The following is a 19,700-nucleotide window of genomic DNA, read 5'->3' on the forward strand; positions in this document are numbered from 1 at the left end:
GAACTGTTATTAATTGTATTATGTATTTTGTAGTTGCCAGGAGCAAGCTGGATGCAAAGCTCTGAATAACAAGGTGTATAGAAGAGAAACGACTTCCCTGTTTTTGGTTGCATCTTCTAAGGTAGGGCTCTTGTTCTTACTCTCCTGTTTTTAATCTATGTTACCAGCCAGTGAATATTCCTGTCACTCTCTGAATGCCAAAACTACCCCAACTCCCAAATCCTCTCCACTTCATTGAGGCTGATGCAGGTGGTTTCAGGCAGGGGGGTGGATGGCAGCTCATCACACATGTGATTCCTGGAAATGGCTTTGCCAGAGCTTTTGAAGGAGAAATACTCAACCAACCCAAACCAAATAAAATATTGAAACTGAGCAAGAAAGAGAAATAGAAATGCTCTATTCATGCATACAGGCTTCCCTCACATAGGGCTGAGGTTTGCTTTGCAGGGAAGGGTCTTGTGGCTGCCTCCTTGCTTCCACAGGCTTGGTCTCACATGGCTGGACCACCAACATCAGGCATGAAGTACTGCAGAACAGAGCTTTTTGCTCTCATGGTTGGTTCTCTGCATCCCCAGGCTTTATCCTTCATGGCTGAACCACCAATATGAAACATGATGTGTTGCCAGAGAGGCAATCTACTGTTTCTCTTTTCTGTTCTTGCTTTCCTCACATAAAATCCACAGTTAGTTTTTTCCAGTGCTCCTTTTTATCAAGAGGAAGAAGTATATACCACAGAGATAATCTCTATAGTACTAAAACCTTCTGTGTAAAGTCTTCTGTGGTTTCATGCCTGTGATGAACGTCCTTTTAATGTACTACTGGGTCTTCAGAGATATTTAGGATACCCTGTTGGCCTCTGAAGAGAAAAGGTGACTGTAAATGCCAATTTTCTTCTGGTTTTATTTCATACTCAGTGGAGTATGAACTGGATTGGAGTCAATGAAGCATGCTGGAAAGCTGTACAAATTAAGCTACCTACACAGCACATGTATTTCTCCTCCTAACAAATTTATAAGGTAAAAACTTTTGGTTTTGTAACTTGTTTGTGTAGGTCAAATGACCCATTGAAATGAAAAGAAGGAAGATAGCCATTTCATTCAGTAATAGCTTGGAAGCACAGGTTGGTACTCAGATTTGAAAGCTGGTTTATCAGTCCAGCATCACAGAACTGGAGACATTAACAGGCATCCATTATAATACCAAACTGCTACAAATAGCATAGGACTGAAATTATTTTTTTCTACTTTTATCATGATTATAAGTGGTTACAGACACAAAGACACTTAGTTAATCACATTCGTTTACTCTCTTGTGCATTAAACTCTTATAATTTTTGAGCTAATGTATACAAGCGAAGACTCTGAGCCAATGTTTTTATGGTTTCATCATTGTTTCAATTGAATGAAACTGCTGGAGTGAAATAATTATGGCATCCTCATCAGGTTTTGAAAACAACAATCTTCCTTTTAAATTTTGAACAGGAAAACATGCTGTTCAGACAAGAACCCATAATCACCATGGGCATCACAGTTTTACTTTTCTCTGAAACAACAGCAAATACAAAGAGAAGGAACTCAAAATACATTTAATTGTAGAGTCCATGTATGTGTCTCACCATGGAGCTTGGATTAGCCCCGTTCATCCTCCACCTCAGCAAGCAGCTTGTAGACAGGTGCTATGGCAAGTGATATGGAAGAGCTGAAAGCACAAGTACAGTGTTATTTTTAGGCCAGCAGCAGCGAAAGCTATACACACGGCATTGGGAAACACAGCAGTTCTGCAGTTAGGCTAACAACGTGGGGGCAGAGGAGCGAGGGTAAAACTGCACCCTGCCACATTCCTGGAAAACCTCTTGCATTAAGGACCAGAAGGTCTAGGATCAAACAGCTCCTCTCTGTACAATGCTTCATGATCAGGAGTGAAAAAAATAATTTTGCAATGAATAGTGCACTTGATTAATTTAGCTTTTTTTCCCCTTCAGTATATCCAGACACAGCTCACAATTACCTCTGATTTATTCATTGTTGGGATTTACATGGCACATCTTGTTGCAAGTCTTTTCAGACCTCTTTGAACTGATTCAATCTGAAATTGAAACTGCTTTGGTTAGCTGAGACTAGTCCCAAATCACGCAGGATTGCTCTTGTTTCCTCAGCGGATTAGCATGACTCATAATCGAGAAAAGAGTTTACAAAAAAATCTCAAAGCTTTCAAAGAGCTATGCAACAAATATGTCCTGAGTTGCCTTCTTATCCCTCACGCTGCTTCCCCAAAGGGGCAGTGCCTGGTGCCAGCCAAAGAGATGTCTCTCGTTAGCCAACATCTAGGAGCATCACTGCCAAAAGGATCTTTGCCACGCAGTGGAAAACATTTCTTCTTAGGGTAGTCACCCGCTTCTGCCACATAGCAGACACTGTGTAAGTACGCTTAGGTACTTGCAGATCAAGCTTCTGTTCCCTAACTGTGTCCTAACCAGAACATCTGAGAATGTTTCCAAGTTACCAGGTCCAGGCTAGTCAGCGAAAGGGAAGTGGTATGAAATGAAATGCTCCTTGATTCAGGTGAATGGAAGATAGGATTGGGAGGGATGCTGCTGAACGCACCTGCAGCTAAATCTAGAAGCACCCTGTAAGGACTTCCTCATTGCAAATCAGTGTTTAAGGATAGATCGTTAACCTTAATTTAGCCTGCCAAGGTATAGAAATACCATTGAAAAATCAGAATAAAGTTATGAAAAGAAAAAACACCTAATGCACTTTGAAGGTCATGTTTGACAATCAAATTCCTTCTGAGTGTGTAGCTTAAATTTAAATATTAACAAGTGAGATGAACGTTTGAATTGGAGTGACAGTCCTGTGGTAGGAGGTATCATCAGAATGTGAATGGCTTATCTTATTGCCTGCTTGTCTGCATCATCAACAAAATCTGACAGAATTAAAGTGTAATTTTGAGAACTGTATCCATTCTTTTTTTACATATATTAGGCAACCTGTATTCTATCATCTCCGTTTCTGTTTTGTTACAGTCATGGACAGAAATTCACATTTCTTTGCTCTTGGAACTCCATTAACTTCTGCCTTTTGCCATTGGTTCAGTGAAAGAAACATCTCTGCACCACTAGCAATTGCTTCTTTGTGGAGGCACGGACTAAGCTTGGTTAAGTCACCTCTCAAACTACTCTTTAAAAAATAAAAAAGAATGGACTTCTTAATTCCCCAGCTGAGGGAAGCAGGCTTTCGAGATTTCTGGATTATTTTCAATGTTCTTTCCCAGGCCTTCTCTAAACTCTTTTTTTTTTCCAAAAGGTAAACACCAAGCTTGCTTGTGTAACGAGACTATTTTTTTTCCTCAGTACCAGAGGTACAAATAATACCATTTTGTGCTTCTTTTTTTTGAAAATCCATAGATTAGAAGTCATCAGTGCATTGAGTTTCATACACTGAAAAACCTGAGAAATTAATTCACAAAAATAAAATGTTACTACAATGCTAAATCTGGGGTTTGAATTTACTAAAAGGAGAATACAAAAATCAGGAAATCTTGCAAACTCGTACTATCTCAGCTTCTTAGACAGACAGAAGATTTTAGGCAGCAAAGAACAAATATTTTACATTTCTATAAGTAAGCCTGCTTCCTCCAGAGGGACTCCTTTCTGTCCTAAGAAAAACTATGTCAGTTCCCAAATGTTCTCAAAATGTTTGACACAAAAGGGTAAACTAAGGACAGGAATCTTGCTGTAAATTACTTTTTTCTCTCTTTAGTGGATTTAAATTAGATGTTTATTATCGCCTTAACATTCTTGCAGTGGTTTGGTTCTGTATAATAGCAAAGCCAGTAGTAAGTTAATTAAAAGAGCTATAATGTCTGAAAGAAGTCAGCAGGTTTCTATGGGTTGCTGATCAAAAGGAAAGTGGTTCTTTTTTAATGGTGTTTTTTTTTTCTTGCTCTTTTAGATACAGTATGGCTCTGTAATCACTTACGATTGCCCTGATGACAAAATTAGATAAAACCAATCATTTGAAATAAAACAAGGATGGAAATAGAATTCACCCCCCCCAAAAAAAAATAAATAAAAATAAAAATAAAAACCAGATCGCTAATTTCTAAGGGTGAGTCTAGAACCATAACATTCTGTAATCACACCATCTCAACGACCTGGGTTCAGAATGAGTAATGAAGGACAGAAATAATGTTCAGATCAGTAATGTTCTTGCGCTTGAGTGGTAGTGATGTATTCGTGCAGTAATGCCATTTCAGTGGGTTCAGTAGAAAGCTATGGCTGTACAATACTTGAAATGCAGGGAGCTATGTGCCAATGATATCCTCTGATCAGTTGTCAAGTTTATGTGCACATAGATATTTTTAATGTCCAGATCAGTGAGCAATTTGACTCTGACCATACACTTACTTTACTTTCACATAATTGCTTTTTGTTTGTGTCCTTAAAGAATGGCAGCATTTATTATAATCTACATTCCAAAGGAAAATGAAGCACAATACTTCTCCATAATGTTTTTGCAAACTTTTTAAAAAACATACATACTCTGGAAATATCTCTGTAGTCCAAAAGTTCCAGATCTTATAACTAATTTTCTCATATGCTTTAAACTACCCTTCCTATTCAAGTGTGAAAGGATTTCTGAAGTAGGGGGATTTTTTTGTGGGGCAGATGGAAAAAGAGGGTTGCAATTTGTCAAGCATATTAACAATGAAGAGAAAGAAGAGTGAGATATGGCTAATACAAAGACACAAGAGAGATTGTCTTAGCTTTCTGTAATCTTTCTTGTGAAGAAATGTATTATATAAAAAATACCACTACTCTATGTCCTGAGGTAAGCTATAGGAAAAAAAAATACAGACTTCTGAATTTTCATGTTCATCTTTTAAACATTTTGTCTGTATTACCTACAAACTGTAGGATATTATATTTCTCGCACAGGTGTTTTAGTGAAGCTAATAGGACATTTCTACCAAAGCACTTTTTATTGTTTCAGCTAAACTAAAACTTTTGTAGACAGTTCTTAATTTGGAGAGTTTTCAGTGGGAGGATTCCGAGGTCAAACTGGCCACAGAAAAAGAGAAAAGGAAACATTGTTTTTAATCTATGAATCTGACTTCTTTGATCTAAAAAAAAGACTTTTCAGTACGAGTCATGCTTTGAAAACACTCTGGATGTTTACTGGTTTTCTGATAAGAAATGAAGACAAATATAAAAGCCTGAAAGGTCACAGCAAGACAGAATTATCAGCCTCCGTGCACTTTTTATTTAGGAGTCACTTGCAATTATAAAATGTTTTGCAGCTAAAACCCCTCAGTGATAAAGGTTTTAGATGTGTCATCCTGATTGGGCAGAAGAACTAAAAGGTGATAAATCTGACACAAATATTACATGAGTCTTTTGTATTTTCTGTAAAGAACCTGAAGCAATTTGTTTTCCAGCACAGTCCTCTTCAAATGTAAACCTATTTTAAGTCTAAGAGTGAGAAAAAGTACTTAGGCAGTAGGAAATTTTGTGAACAAATTTCCCAGAACATGTAGCCCTATTTTGCACTTATAGAACTTGGCAAATTAGGCTGTTTTTTGCTAATCAATTCAATTTCCATAAATACGCACAGAATTACTTATGTAAAAACAATCAGCCCCTGGTGTCTTTGCACACTTTGTTCATTGCTCACATACTGAGATGGGTGCTACATGATATAGATGGTTACTACCTCTACCCACTGGGATAGTTCTTAAAAAGTTCTCTAAAAATAAAAAGAAAAGAGGGGGGGATTAACAATGGAAAAGAAATAACAAACGATGATTAAGGAACATATTCCCTTCCCTGAATAGTTATCCGTGTTGGCATTAGAAAATGGTTTTCATAGCAAAAGCAAACTAAATATTTGTGCCAAAGGTAATTTTAGAAAGTACTTGCAAACAGCAAATATTAAATCTGGAGGAAAGAAGCAGATCTTAAGAATTCATAAATATTCTTAAGATTGGTACTGCTGTCTTTAATGAGTTTAGACTGGTTAATTTATTTCAGGCTTTGCACTGATTAGGCATACTGACTGAAATAACACCTTGTGGCTAGCATGAGTTGGCTGAATAATAAGCTAGGCTCCTGCCATGAACAACACGGTCTTGAGTGTATCTTAAAGCGTTTGGCTGCATCAGGCAGAAACACGCATACAGAACTGGAGCTATTCTGGAGTAACTTATGAATACTGTATTTTGGTCTACATAAAAGAGTGCTCACTGCAAGAGTACAAGAGGGCTGTCAGGAGAATCAGGTAGTGAGATAAGGAATGGCTTGAAGGAAGGCATAACTCCAGCGTTTGTGGGTTTTTAAACCATGAACTTTAAAATATTTACTTCTTCAGCAGACAGCCTGCAATAATAATTTGTCCAGAAGGACTGACATTTATGAATTTGCTGTAAGAGACGTGCCACTATAGCTAGAAAGGGTCTCATGTAAAAGGAATTGTTCAGAGCACCCGGGTGACGAAAGCTACCTGCTTGTACAGACCAAATTTCTAGATATTTGTCTATTCTCTAGAATCATGTAACCACCTAAAATCCTTCCCTTTCTAGCTGCTTGCTTCTGTCTCTGACCAGGCATTGCACCTGGTCTTGAGATGCCTCGGAAAAGACAGAAATGCAGTTACTCTAGGCCACAGATACTAGACTGTTAGGATGAATAGAGTATTTCTGTGAATTCATAAAGCTTCTGCTTAACAACTAAGTTTTGAAAAATGCATGCATGTTCTTGAGATTAGAAAAGAGTCTTACCACTTCAGTCACTTGAAGAACTACAAAGCCATTAAAAGTGGCACTGTTGAAAAATAAAGGATAAAGAACTCTCCATCTGAAGCTGTTGAATTCTTCTCTGCATACAAGCAACTAACTCTCCTCTATAGCTAAGAGATGTGGCATTATGTTAGAGCTGTATCTTATGCCAGCAGTGGGAACATAGCCAGGGGCAGCATTGAAAATAGATGCCTAATTTAAAGTTCCAATAGCTAATAATAAATAAGTGCTCCGTATACTATACCAACACATTTTGTGGAAAATTTCCTTCCCCTTCAGACAAACAGTTCGCTGCACACAAAGATCCATGCAACAACTGTCACAGACTTTGCTGTAAAATCTGTAGGGAAAATCTCATCCCAGAATCTGTCCATGCAGTTTTTTTAAGCATAACAGTGTGACTGTACAGACCATATAGCACCCACAGCTTTCACCAATGACTGGAATAGGTGATCCTTTTTAGACCCTCCTCATGAGGGTCAGGAAAACAGCGTGTAATTAGCATCCCACAAGCAGCGTGGGATGCAGAGATTGCTGAAGCCAGGTGAGGAAGAGTTCTTAGTGACAGAGAGGGGAAGCAGACCTAAAATCTTCATCATGTTCTGCTGCAGTCCAATTACTGTGAATTTTGCTTCTGAGCCCAAAACAGAAATTTTAGGCTGTGACATGAGAATGTGACTGGAAAAAAACTCCTTCAGGAAATGTAAACCTTGTAAAGTTTACCAAGGAAAGTGCAGAAGAGAGCATGCCTTGGCACCCAGAACGATAACTAGAAAGATGCCACCCCCCCCCCCAAAAAAAAAAAAAAAATTAAAAATAAAATACCAAAACCTTTCCTAACCTGTTACTTGAAATCTGAAACATCACCAGACTGATTCTTGTTATAACAGTGTCGAGCACAACTGTACTTAATCATTAGTTTTACTTTATGTGGATATGTACTTTAATAGGACTGCTCATGTGTTGAACCAAAATTTAACCATTAGATTGCTTAAAAGTTATTACTGACATCAGAAGCAAAGACCTTTGCAGGTTCATGTCCTATTTGTAGGCAAGCTGGGAACGCTTACAAAAAGAGCAGAATATTTTCCATCCTGCACAAGGAAGGCATAGATTTTCTGCAAGTTAAGCAAGCTAAATGCCTCTCATAGCAGCTCTGGTCAGCTTTTTGAAGTGATTGTTTTTCCAGCAGGGCGTGTGCAGAGCTGGGAATTTGGCTTCTTCTGTATTTCCCTTCTCCACACCCATGTTTTAAACACACGCAGTACTTTTGCATGAGAAATTCATTGTGCTGTACACTGTCACAGTAGCATCCATAAGACATTTGGAAGCAGCTCTTGTGGTGAATAATTGCAGAGTTTGATACATAAGCCCTGGAACACGTTGTCTGTCATTAGTCTGAACACAGCAATAGGCAAAGTTAGAAAGCAGGCAGCTGAACATTGTAGTAGGCCACGGTAGAAGCTAGATAGCCTCAGGACTACATCCAAGAACCTTGGGGAGCTTCAGGGCTGGATGACAAACCTCTTCTTCCATTTTCAAGCATCCTCAGACACATCTGAGGTGCATCTGATGGTGGCATCTGTTGCTGTTGCGAGCCTCCCCAAGGCCACCAGTATGATTCTGGCTCCCACCACATACAGTCTTATCCCCAAAGTAACCTGTCTGCATTCAAAGGAGCAGAGAGGTCTAGAGGCGAGAATTGCTAAAGGATCTAAAAATAAATCATTTTCTCTGTACGGAAGAATAGAGCGCTATAGCTGCCTTGCACTCCTTTTCTCCAGCGTTTGCTGCTGAAATGCTGCATTCGTGTCGCTGAGGTGCAGTGCCAAGCCAAGCAATTGCCACCTATATAGGAGCTTAAAATAGCACAGTGGCTGACAGAAATACCTTGAAGGCTGACAGAGCAGGGGGCGGCTTTCTGATATATTATACTCAGTTGCAGGAAGTTTTTATTTATTTAGAATGATATAAGCACCCTGGGGAGGGATATGGTTTAGATTTACTCTGGTCTGACCCAACCACAGTGTGTCTGAAATGCAAAGTAGTACTGAGCTCTCCCCAAGGGTCTAGAAATGGTGCAGCTCTATTGAATGATAGATTTTTAGCAGTTCTCCTGCATGGATCCCACTTGGTTGATGTAATGCTGATTAAAGCAAGCACATTTCCTCTGCTGCACTCTCATTCATCCCTCCATAGCCACTTACTGCAGAGACCATGCAGGCTTTTAATTATTTTACTAAACAGAGAACATTTTTTCTTGGAAGTGCATCATGAAATTTTAATGGCTGCACTTTTCATTCCTGCAGAAAGCCCTCAAACAGCAGAAAAACCCATGTGAAAATCCGTGTAGATTTTATCTTCCCTTCCACAACACCACAGAGAAAGTGGGAGCCTCAGTTTTAAAGGTGGATGGCTCAAGAAAGCTTAAGTGAGATTGATCAAAAAACACAAATATATATATATATATATGTATGTATATAAAGAGGAACCCTAAGCAATGCTAAGAAAGGGGCAGAGGAAGGTGCCTCATCACATATCTTCAGCTCAGGCATAGCTGGAGAAGAAACGTGACAGTACAATGAAGCATCCACATATCAGACTCATAGTCAGGATTACAGCTTCCCTGCTTGCATTCTCCTCCCCAAACAGAAGAGGATTGAGGAGGCCAACTTTTGTCATATACAGAAACATCAGACATCAGACCCCATGCTTCAAAGTGCACCTGTGCACTACGCTTTATCTCGTGTAGGACATCACAGCTAGTAATTTACGTTCTCACTGTGAAGGTGTTGTTGATAGGCAGGTGCTTAAAGAGCTAAATGAGTAGTCATGATCTGCAAATAGATTTCATGGACGCGACATTACCCTTCTTTGCACTTCACATGTAAGAAAAGTCATGAAGATTTACATTTTAATTTTTATATGGATTATTAATTTTCCCTCACTGTGTAACAGTGGGTAACATGGCTATATTTAATTGACATGCAATCATACAAATCACCTTATGTGCCTCTTCTGTAAAATATGTAGAAAAACAAGGTTATTTCAGTTCTTTCTACTTTAAGAAATGTTTTCCATAGCCTTTAACTTCCTTCCATTTCCTTCCTTCTCTTCGCAATACTTTATTTCTCATTCTGCTCTCTGGACTAGGATGCATAAGAATAATTATCTGTTCCAGCTCTGACATTGGTTGCAGTTCAGTGTACGGCTCAGAAAAAAAAAGCACGGTGCAGGAACACAAATATGAGAAGGGGAAGGGAAGGGAAGGGAAGGGAAGGGAAGGGAAGGGAAGGGAAGGGAAGGGAAGGGAAGGGAAGGGAAGGGAAGGGAAGGGAAGGGAAGGGAAGGGAAGGGAAGGGAAGGGAAGGGAAGGGAAGGGAAGGGAAGGGAAGGGAAGGGAAGGGAAGGGAAGGGAAGGGAAGGGAAGGGAAGGGAAGGGAAGGGAAGGGAAGGGAAGGGAAGGGAAGGGAAGGGAAGGGAAGGGAAGGGAAGGGAAGGGAAGGGAAGGGAAGGGCTATTTCCATAATCTAGTGTCTGTTTCTGGCTAACTTCTCTGACGAGATACCACTGGGTGTTTTTTCCATGCTCCGGGATTCAGTAAAAGTCCCTTTACTTCCCGAATTTTCTAATTTCCTGTTAAACTCTTTGAGAAGAGGAAGAGGGGAAAAAAGGAAGGAAATGGTCCTTTTTTAAAAAACAAGCAAAAATGAAGCCCATCCTGTACCTGGACCTCATTTTAGAAGGTAAAGTATATCTCCAGTCAAAGAAAGCTATCTGGGGGAAAAAAAAAAAAAGAAAAAAAAAAAGCCAAGTCCCACATTTCTTTACTAATGCAAAAGATTCCCAGGGTAAATTTATCTGAAAGCTGGAATCGTTCTCTGTCAGCAAATTTTGCTTCAATAGATCAAGAAATCATCAAACTCTGAAAGGTTCTCACAAAGATGACCCAGCATATTAAGCTTTTTGCAGTGCTTGGTGGGAGGATGCGCTTGTGAAGATGCAATAAATGAGGTGAATTAGCTACCAGCTGAAGTGAATTATAGAGAGACCTTGATAGAAATTTAAGAAAAAAAAATGAGAAAAATAGAATTTGCTGTATTAAGCAATGAAAATTAACATGTCTTTGCATCATTCCCAGGCAGCTTAATCCTCTATTACTAATAAATGATCTTTTATAAAGAAGAATTTTGAAGTGGACAGAGATAACAGTTTAATCATTTTGATGAAAAGCCAAGATTTTTCATCTTCAAAGTGCTAAAATATCAGCATACACCACTAATAATGAACCTTGTTAATCATTAGCATCCCTCAAATATAATGGGAATAACACTCTTCCTAAGAGCTTGCAGCAGAATTGAGAAAAAAGAGGGTGTTTTTTTTTTTTTTTTTAGGTTAGACCTTTTATAACTAACTTTATTCATATTTTAATGAGTAATGTATGAATAAGTAGATTTTTAAGTTAACAAATGAATATTTAAAGGAAAGAGAACAGAATAAATTTGTCAATCAAAAGTCTTCCAAACCCAGGTACATGCTCCAGGCGTGATCTTGAAAACATTTATGCACATGAGTAACTCGTGACTCGTGAGTCATCCTAGTGAAGTCGAGGGTACTAAGTTAACCTTTTATGAGGAACACATGTTAGGATGAAAATTTCTATTCCACCCAAGTCAGTGGGAAAGATCAACACCTGCAAGGTAGGGGTCTAATGAAATGAGACCCCTAATGAGAAGCCCTGGGGTGGTGGCAGGCAGCAAGCTGAATGTGAACCCATGGTCTGACCTGGCACCGAAGGCAGCCATCAGCTCATGACTGTGTGGACAGAGGCATGGCCATTAGATAGAGGAAAATGATTGTCTCTCTCCACCTGGCACTCATCAGACCATATCTAGATCCTGCATCCAGTTTTGGGCCCCACAATGCAGAAGAGACATGGGCAAACTGGAGGGAGCTCATGGAGGGCCCCTAGAGCAGTGGGGGCTGGAGCATTTGTCCCATGATGAGAGACTGAGGGGGCTGGGCTGGGTCAGCCTGGAGCTGAGATGTCTTCAGGGGCACCTACCAGCCCGCCACAGTGCCTGTGAGGGGTCATTGAGGAGATGGAGCCAGACCCCTCACAGTGGTGTAAGGAGAGAGAATGAGATATAAATATGCATGAGTGAAATGTGAGAGTTTCAGACGGGCTAGTAGGGAAAACTCTTCGAGGATGGTTGGGTAGCAGAACAGGCTATCCAAAGAGGCGCAGTCTCCCTCTCTGAAGGTTGTCAACACTCAGCTGGAACAATCCCTGAGTGGTCTGGTCTGATCCCATAGCTTATCCTGTTGGAGCAGGAGGTTGGACCAGGTGACCCCTGATCCTGTGATTCCAGGAATTACCCCCTGTTTCTGAAATCACGTGAATGCTGAATTTCCTCATTCCTTCTGTGTGGCCGTCTCTAGAGGATAAATGGTTCCCTTTTTCCTACTTTCCTTGTGAATTGTTACGTTTTATCACCCTAATGTAATCCCCCAAACCCACTGGCTATCATGCAGCCTAGCCTTGATCCTTCCACAATAATAAACGCTTTCTGTGAGCTACAGCTGCTACTATTAGTCAAGAATGCTGCTGTCCTGACATATCACATCAACTGCAAAACAACACAAGCTTAATCAGCAGATATTTCTAAGAATCAATTAAGCTTTTTCATCAGCCATCTCACTTTTTTAATTTTCCCAGTAAAACACTATGATAAAAGGATTATTCAAAGCAGCATGGAAAGCTCTGCATATGTGTGACCTGTGATAAAATACTCTTGTATTGATGAATAGTTTGGTGGGAAAGTGCACCAGTGCATTTGTAGAGTGAAGGAAATCAGTAGATAGCAAGAATCCCTTTGATTTTGCATTTTATGTGGATCTCAGTTCTGTAGGCTACTCAAACACAGGCTATTTTCAGTTACCTAGGGAACTTATGTACCATGGTCTCATTTCTGTGGGCTAAACACTGACCTTCGTTATAATTCTAAGAAAATCCCACCCTAGTGTCTCTTAGATATCAGAACTGTCTCAGGGCATGAGCATCTCCACAAGGGTCTAGCTAGAAACATGAAGTTGCAGTGGTTAGGAAAACTTATAGACAGCAGGGCTGGGGCACACTGTCAGGAATTTGACTCCTGTAATGAGAAACTGGTGTATCTTATATGAAAACTAAGGAATGACTCTTCTTCATCTACCCACATTTTAAAAGCTAAATGGCCACTGAGTCTTTGTGTGGAAGTCTTTGTGCACATGCAGTACCGTGCTGGCCTCCAAAGGGAACTTGTGCCCTGCCAGGTGCCCATAGGGTTTAAGCAGCAGAGACGTACATAAGCACTCTGGCAAGGAAACCATATTCAAACCTGAAATGCTCTGACCTGGGGGGACTTTGGTTTCAAGTCAAAGAGGAGATGTCCAATGATTTTCAGCAGCTTTAAAGAGGCTATGGAGCAAGTCATTTATACCTATGAAGATTCTGGGGTTTTATATCTTATTTTAAATAGTCATGATTTTGAGATTTTGACCTATGTTCATAAAATATATTTAAAGTGGATACTGTGTGGAAAATAACCAGTAAATATTTTTGCAAAAGTAAAACAAAAATGAAAAATAATTAAAAAAAAAAAAACTTTAAAAGTGAGCTTTCTTATTAAAAAAAAAAAAAAAAGTACTACAGAAAGACCTTCTTCATCTGTTTTTCTGAAAAAAAAAAAAAGTCAAGCTCAAGACCTAGGTATAATAAGAGCAGCAAACTACCTGAAAGAATTCTCAACTGGTATAAATCCTATTTCTCTTGCAGGATGCTAGCAGCTGTCACAAACTGCCACTTCCAAATCAGAAGAGTGAGAAGAAATACAGAAGAGAGTAGATTTAAACAGATTTCACCCATCCTGGACAGATAGGAAAATCCAGTATCTCCCTGCTCTGGACACCATCAGAAGTGGTGAGAGGGAATGGTAAGTAAGGAGAGAGAAGAAGAAGGATATGCTAAGACTATTTCTTACTAGACTGTTATCTTTTGTGTTTTCCAGCTTTCTCTTGTGGTCTTTGTAGGAAAAAAGGAGCTCTAGGATCAGAAATTCCCAAAGCAGAAAGTCATCTAGAATAGATTGCTTTCCTACTGCAAATCTCCTTATATACAGAGTAATGAAATGTCTACAAAAGTTAATGAAATCTGAAGCAATACTTGACATATGTTTTTTTAAACTGAGGTGAGGCAATATCTGCTGACCAAGTCTTTGTTCTGTGGTTAAGTGCCCATGAATATCCTTTGGAGAGCATTTAAGAAACTCTTCTGTGTAGCCTTCCCAGTACAGACTCCATATTAAATGAAAGATTATAAACCTGTCCTAGTAGATGGTAGAGAAGAGCCAGACTTGAAGGTTAGCCAGTTATCTCTGTGGTCATTCTCAAAGTCTTAAAAGCAGTAGTAATAATATGAGCTTGACTCCCTCTTATATGGAGATAACTCAGACGTTTTATTATCTCTATGAAATGATACAAATACAATTGTCCTAAGATGATTATGTAGCTGGACAAGATGAAGGATGGATAAAGAGTAGATGCCTGAGCCAAACCTGAGTTAGCCAGGTGAGTGGAAGAAAATTTTTGATGAGTTCTCAGGCCCAGCGTAGGCTCCTCTTTCTATGTTCACACCACCTGTAGTTGGGTCAGGTTGTACTCCATTAATATTCTGGGTGGTTCCCCAGTGCTCACACAACAGTGCCCATTTTGTCAACTGCTGTGACCAACAGCACTCCATTATTTCCACCCTCATGATTATGTGACCTTACACATCTTCAGATGTTGGTTAATACACACATACAAACAAGGCAATGACCTTCTACACTCTAGCAATTGAACATCGCCAGCAATACAACCTTATTCTTTAGGAAGTCTAACATACAACAAGCCCATCTCCTCAAATGCTCTAAGCACTGCAGAGCTTCTCAAAGAGCATGGATTCATATTCAAAATCAGTAATGGTACCTTTGATGTAATCCTTAATTTATGTCTAAGATACATTAAAGGCTAGTTAGAGCCTTAAAATTACATCTTTAGCCAGCTGTTTCTGTGGTATGATGAAACGCCATAATAATGATGAAGGCTATGTAGAAGACAATACTTTTACAGGGAGTCAAAACAGTGGAAACAAAGAATTTGAGGAGCTAAGGAATATCTCAACTCTTACCAGCTTCTGCTTGAAATATTTCTCTGGAAATATGATATCGGTAGTGTTTGCAACTTTTCTTGGGTTATTACAGGATAGTGAGGCCATATATTATCCCTGAAGAGCACGAAAAAATCCCCAGTGGGTCTTCTGCTGTGGGAACTTAACCTTTTCAAGGTTGCAACTAATCTGAAGCCAAGAAAGAATCTGAGTCCTAAGCCTCTTGCAAATGCAGAGTCTTGTAAGCACACTAAGGAAACACAAGGGCAAGGTTTTCTTTAGGCTCATTCGTGAACTGTTTTTGGCATCTTCACTGAGAAATACCTTTCCTCTGGAGAAATCCCAGTATTGTCAGTTAGTACAATCCACAGCTAAATATTTGCCCTGACATCAGATGCAGAGCTGAGAATGATGAACTACATAAATACACATGCAGGTTCTTCCCTTTAGCCTCCTTGGTATGTTCCCTAGGTGCTTCATGCAGTGACAGTTTTCATCTGATAAAAATATGTCTTAACACTTGGCAATGAACAAATGGAGCTGAAGTAAGGCTCTTGAATAACACTGGAAGTTGTAGAATATAGTACCTGACTGAAGTTGCACAACAGTTTTAAAATTTCATGAGTTGTACTTACTTTTCTGTGTCTAGACTTTAGCCAAAAAGGTAACCAACATGGCATTTCTGATGCTGGTGAGCATTGTTTTTCAACTACTTTTACCCTGTTGGCTTCATTCTCATTACAGTTTTTTGGAAGTGAACAAGACCATATCCTTTTGTTTTTTTTCTTCATTTTATTTATGTAAAGGAAGGAAATTATATATATATATTATTCTTTTTTCTGGCATATGAAAGAGTTAAAAACATAACACTGATAATCCAAAGTTTGTAAACAGACACTGGCCAATACATCCACCTTCACATCAGTATAAAACTATTTAACAACTGACCACAAAAATGTATGCAAGCCATTTTGTGACTTTTGTGTTTAGGTTCAGCCACACCAGAAATGCCTTTCAAACAGCCAAGGAAACAGATTCCTCCTGTCTAATTCCACCACATCTTCAGCAACATCTGTTCTCCAGGACTATGTTCTGGGGTAATACTTTGAGCATGGGTGTCCAGAAAAGAGACTGGATAGAGGCACTGTGGAACAAAGCCCTTGTAAAGATTATTCTTTATTTATTTCTTATCTAAATCCTGTTCTTCTCCTCCCTAATTCTAAACCAAGTATACATTTTAATGAAAATACGGAGAAAAGTAATGGGCTGAACTTCCAAAAGAGCTCTCTAAAAGTGCAGTCCATAACCACACAGCACATTCACAAAGATCAAAAGATTGTAATCTCATAAACTTGACGTAACAGAGAACAGCCTCAAGCCCTGATCAATACATCCAGGCTTCTTCCCCATGACTGCAGCAAACAAGTGCAGCAATCGGAGTTCAGTGAAATACAGAGGAGGGCCAACTGCACGTGAGCGCTATGTTGGTGTTCCCCTGCCATCTACTCCGAGTACTTTTCAGCTGTAGGATGATACATTTCTTGGTGGCCGGTCCCATTCTAGATATGCATTTTAGCAGTAATAAAACACCAAACTGCCACAGTGTACTTCAGATACATGCAGAAGCAGGAAAAGGGCAGAAAAGTCTCCAGCAAAACTTGGCCTTGTGGCATATATTTTGGAGACAATCCAAAGAAAAAAGCCAGCCTAAATAAGAAATAAAGGTGGCACATCTAAATCATATTTTTAAGCTGAAACTCTTTGCCTCCCCAGATAGTTATAATACTCTTAGTGGAAAGCAGAATAAAATTATATCAAGGTCAACTTCACAGGGTGGGTTTAAATGGTAATTCTTATTTCTCACTTGAGTTTTTTGAAGTTTGAATGTGCCATTTATGCTTGTGTTGTAATGAGCAATATAGAGGGATTGAAATGATTGAAAATTACATGATTATCACTGTAATTTAGCACACAGTTAATGAAGGCTTGAACTGTTGTCCATATTGCCATAGCGTGGTTAGCAGGTATCCATACTGAATACAGTTTACATTTGCAAGAAACTGAGTTAGTAGTAAAGGTTAATCCACTGCCATATAAACATTTGATCTTGCAATGATCCCATTAACCTTTCTCATATGCAAAGATAAGGAATAAGCAGTTAGCAAAATATTAACCTTATTTAAAATTGCAGAGCAGTGAGTACCCAACATTTTTTTATTATTATTATTATTCTTCCTCATAGGGCCAGAGGTTTAAAGGCTTCCTCCACCTCCTCAGCAAAGTGATCAAGCCCAAAGTCTCACAGGTTTTGTCAATGTATTAAAACAATGTTGGTAACATTGAACATACTGAACAGCAGTTCTGTATAACAAACTCATTTAAAAATAAATAAATAAATAAATTAGGAAAGTTTTTGTATCTGTTCAGTTGTGTTTGAATCTCTGACTACAAAAGCGATGATATGACTGGAGATTCCTCAGGGTGGGTTCACCAGCACGCTCTTCCACCAAGAGTTTCAGTGCGAAGCATGCCACAGCCAGTCACCCAACCTCTCAGCAGTGTAGGTAGGAGACAGGTCCTCCCCTTGCTGGTCCTATAGTCCTTTGGTGGATCTATCATGGCACGTTTTATTACTTTAACAGCTAGAAGTTTCCAAGACTCCCGTGTTCCCAGCAATGAGACCTGTCCACTCTCCAGTGGATGGGCCCTGGATAGCAGCATTGACGTGAGCTTACAACTGCCAGATCTCAGTCAAAAACGTCTGCAGCCAACAGGCACAGCTGCAAAAGTCAACTGCGATCCTGAATGCAGGAGCTGAGACATCTGTGCCTGCGATTACAGACTTACTGCTTCCAGGGAGAGGGGAGTCCCTTAATCAAAGGATCATAGACCAATTTAAGTTAGAAGGGGCTTCCTCAGGTCATCTGATCTAACCCCTGCTCACAGCAGGACCTACTTCAAAGTCAGAGCATTAACTGGTGCTTCTGTGATACCTTCACCTGGAAGGGAATGGTGCACAAGGAGGAGGAGAGAGGGACAGTGGAGTAGTGACCTGGATGCTGAGTGGATAACGGCTGTCAGCGTCATTATTTCAGAAAGAGTAAAGTATCCCAGGTAAAAATAAAGTGACAATAGTTGCTAGAGGATGGATTTAAAACAACAAAACTTTTCAACCCTGGTAAGGGATTAACCCATAAATGTAAACTGAGTAATAAATCTAATAGTTTATTCAGGAAAAAAAAAATATTTAGAAAATATGTACCTGTATTTTATAGATTACCTGAATCAATTTTTATGGTACGAAAATAGAAACTGTTTACAAAAACAGATTTTAAGTCTTCTATGAGTTTGTGCAGCACCTGACACAAAAGAGCTGCTTCCCAACTTAAAAGCCATACATAAATAAACTCAGGGGGGTTTGCACATAATTTACCCCATGTATTCTCATCCCTTTGTGTTTCAGCAAAAGACAGCTAATGTGTGCTGTTCTGCAGTCCTTTAACTGCCTTTGAAGCTTGCTCAAACCTTCAGGAGATGATTGCAAGGTGAGTTTTCAGGGCACTGTCAAGTCACTGAACAGTGGTGATAAACGAGCCCAGCCCTACGGCTGCTGCAGCTCGACCCCACTTGGTGCGATGCCCCACACCCATACGATGCCAGAAGTGACTTTGGCAATGCTGATGGCAATGGCTGTAGTCAGCTCGTGGAGCAGAAAGAGGATCCACTGCAGGAGGAGCATTGACATGGCTGGAGGGCACCCATGAGCAGTGGCTTCTGGCTGTTGGCAGAGAGGTGGTAGTGCTGCCGTTGTGGTGTCCCCTCACCACCATACCGAGACCTCCAGGACATCTGCATTGGGCAGGCCTTGCCACCACTGTGCAGGGACTCGGCACTGTTGCCCGTCCCTGCATGACGGGAAAGGTAGCTCGGCAAAGGCAGTCCATTTTGGCCATAATCTGCCTTCATTTATATCATTAGCTGAAGCACACTTAAGATGCCGCTGCTGCTCAAAGACAGAAATCTGCAATTAGGCTTGTTTAATGACAATTATTACCACAGATCGCTGTGACAGTACAGATAGAAGTCTTTACCATTGCTATGGCTTCCTCAAATGACTCATGTTTATTTCTCTGTTATGGCAGCAGAAACAGCAAAAAAGTAAATGTCTGTACATTTTAATGGGCTCGGCGTAGATGGGAATATATTTGCACTTGCATCTAGCTAATATGCACTTGCTAGACTGCACACTTTATAATCTGCAACAAAAGTTGGCAGCCTCTCCCCACCTCTCAGCTAAGATTTAATGGAAGGTACTGCAGTCTTCTATTAATAGCATCATTTCTTCTAGCTACAGAGCATGGACTAGGTAGTATACCATGAAGAATTGCCTTAGTACAACGGCTAGAATACAGAGCATTGTCATAAATAGCAAATCGCTGATGACAACATAAATGAGCTGCTCAAACCTTTTGACTGATTACACATTTCCTTTTGTTTATCCACTTGTTAATTTGCAAATTTAATTATTTTCAGAAGAGTTTTTAATCATTACTGCAAATTAGTGAGCTACTGTTGCATTACACATAGTTAGATGGAGGATCTGACTAGCAGGAGCAGAATTAAGTAGCAAAAAATAATAGAAAATTAAAATGGAAAAAAAAAATAGAAGTTCTTAAAAGCAAGCATAAGATTACTGCACATTTTCTCATCACAAAAA

The 19,700-nt window shown here is 39.6% G+C and overlaps 1 long non-coding RNA gene across 1 annotated transcript; it reads left to right on the forward strand.

Annotated features, from left to right (window-relative positions):
* Positions 1-54: 54 nt before the first annotated feature.
* Positions 55-18,438, forward strand: LOC308189558. The gene is made up of 3 exons (XR_013946435.1): positions 55-121; positions 13,613-13,769; positions 17,226-18,438. It is a non-coding gene; the product is annotated as an uncharacterized lncRNA (long non-coding RNA).
* Positions 18,439-19,700: the final 1,262 nt, after the last annotated feature.

The sequence above is a fragment of the Anser brachyrhynchus genome (genome assembly GCF_964034855.1).
Source record: "Anser brachyrhynchus genome assembly, chromosome: 1".
Taxonomy (NCBI): domain Eukaryota; kingdom Metazoa; phylum Chordata; class Aves; order Anseriformes; family Anatidae; genus Anser; species Anser brachyrhynchus.